The 2479-nt window shown below is 42.6% G+C and overlaps 1 pseudogene; it reads right to left on the bottom strand.

Annotated features, from left to right (window-relative positions):
* Positions 1 to 1932: 1932 nt before the first annotated feature.
* LOC126482780 (5S ribosomal RNA) lies at positions 1933 to 2050 on the bottom strand (annotated as a pseudogene).
* Between the last annotated feature and the right edge of the window lie 429 nt (positions 2051 to 2479).

Raw genomic sequence — 2479 nt, 5'->3', positions numbered from 1 at the left:
TAAGGGCAAATATTGATTAAATGGCTTTTTCATTTTCTTTTAATAAGAGAGAAAGTTTCCGTTATCTTTATATACTGTGGTAAACTGTTGTACAGTATGCATCCATAATTTACAGGTTCTTTATCATATAGAAGGAAGTAGGCTAAAATTAACAGACAGTCATTTTTTATTCTTGTATTATGTTCCTGATATTCTCTGTTTAGCAATGCAGTGCATGTAGTTTTTATGTAAATAATTGTTTCATATACAGAGGGTTATTCTAGTTAAAGTTAAACTTTCATGCCACTGTAGAAATAACACCACTAGTCAGAATGTCAGCAAATTGCAATGGAATATCATCGAAGAAGAAAATAAATACTTATAAAATGTAGCAATAGATGGCACTGTAAACATCATAATTTAATAGTGGTCAACAGCAAATCACAAATGCATCATACAACAATGTCTAAAGTGTACATCTGACACTAAACAAACAGTACTGCTCAGTGTGCATGGGTGTACAGGTATGATGCTATTAGTTGTCCATTATAATTATCCAGGCTGTTATGCCGTGGTCGGTAGATGAATTCTGTGTCAGTTCCCAACATTTTGTCCCTGTCTGTGGGAGACATCTTCAAGGGGTTCTTCAGCTCAATGGATCATTCCATTTCTCCTCTTCTACAGTTGCCCTTGTGCTCTTCCAAGCGTTTTGAAACAGTTCTTTTAGTGGTACCCACATAAACATCTCCACAGGATCCTATACACTCCAGCTTTTTCCAATGGTTTGCCAGCATTTCAAAATGGTTGGAAGAGCACAAGGGCAATTTTAGAAGAGGAGAAATGGAATGATCAGCTGTTGTGGAGCATGCTTTCCAGCCAGGGAATCACCATATTCGTTTCGAGGAGACGCAAGTACTAGCGGCCACAAGCGGATAGTACGAGAGGCTCTACAGGGAGGCAATCGAAATCGCTAAACATCCTAATAATTTCAGTCAAAAGGAGGAGGGCGTGAAATGTAACGGTATATGGATGCTGGTGTTAAAGATGATGTGTACTACTGGGTGATGGCAACGATGACCAATGGCAACGATGACCAATGGCAACGGACAGCAGCCAATTGCACTGACGTTTTCAAAACATGACATCACGCCTTGGCGTCGGAGCGCACGGACACGGAATTTAGCAGCAGACAGTAGCGAGCCAGTGGGTGTGTTGGACCTTCCATTGAGCTACAGACACCCTTGAAGATGTCTCCCGCAGACGGGGACGAAACGTTGGGAATTGACACAGAATTCATCAACCGACCATGGCATAACAGCCCAGATAATTATAATGGACAAGACATATCCACGTATCCAGGTGTGGAAGTCTACATTTTAGATGCTGTTAGTTACGTAAGCCCATCCATCACTGCAATGTCATATCACATCCAATGACAAAAATAGGGTTTTAATTATCCTAAGGCCAAAACCTGCATAAAAAGCACCAGTCAAAGTCAAATTACTTATTAATTTCCATGTGGCTGGCGCAAAACATGTATGCTGTCCACCATTTTCAGCAACAAGTTGAAATCAAGAAACAGCATGTTTCACAACTGATCGAAGTGTTTCCAGGGTCACATTCAGAATGTGTTGCACAATGTGTACCTTCAATGGAGCTAAGTTTGTGACTTTTGGCTGTGGGGCTATCTGCAATAAGAACACTGAATACATCATCTTTCAAAGATTAAGGTTAGGTGATAGGGAAATAAAGCACTCCATCTTCAGGCCACAAGTGGCCCATCGGGACCTTCCGACCGGTGTGTCATCCTCAGATGAGGATGTGGATAGGAGGGGCATGTGGTCAGCACACTGCTCTCCCGGTCGTTATGATGGTTTTCTTTGACTGGAGCCGCTACTATTCGGTTGAGTAGCTCCTCAGTTGGCATCACAAGGTTGAGTGTACCCTGATAAATGGCAATAGCACATGGCGGCACGGATGGTCACCCATCCAAGTGCCGGCCACACCCGACAGCGCTTAACTGCGGTGATCTGACGGGAACCGGAGTATCCACTGTGGCAAGGCCATTGCCACTGATAGGGAAATGGCAGCTGATAATTCTAGTATTTCCTAAATGGTGTTTCAGCAGCTGCTTAACTGGATTTGCAATGTGTGGAGGTGCAACATCTTGCATAAAAATTATCCCATCTACACTGTTGGGGAGCTGGAATGACATAGTTGTGCAAAAGAGACTCATAGCACTTACCAGTGATGGTACAGCTAACAGGACTGGAAGCACCTGTCTCTTTAAAAAAAAAAATGGCCCTATGATAAATGATGCCATAAACCAGCACCACAGAGTTACCTTTGCAGGGTGAAGTAGTATTGGTTGACATGCGTGTGGATTTTCCATTGCCCATATTTGACAAGTCTGTGTGTTGACATTTCCTGTCAGATGGAAGTGGGCTTTGGCTGTAAAAGATTTTGTGGACAGCCAATCTTTGTCTTAGAGACCTTTGTC

The sequence above is a fragment of the Schistocerca serialis genome, chromosome 5 (assembly GCF_023864345.2).
Source record: "Schistocerca serialis cubense isolate TAMUIC-IGC-003099 chromosome 5, iqSchSeri2.2, whole genome shotgun sequence".
Lineage (NCBI taxonomy): Eukaryota > Metazoa > Arthropoda > Insecta > Orthoptera > Acrididae > Schistocerca > Schistocerca serialis.
Note: the sequence above shows the minus strand (reverse complement) of the source record. Positions and strands in the feature narration are given on the sequence as shown.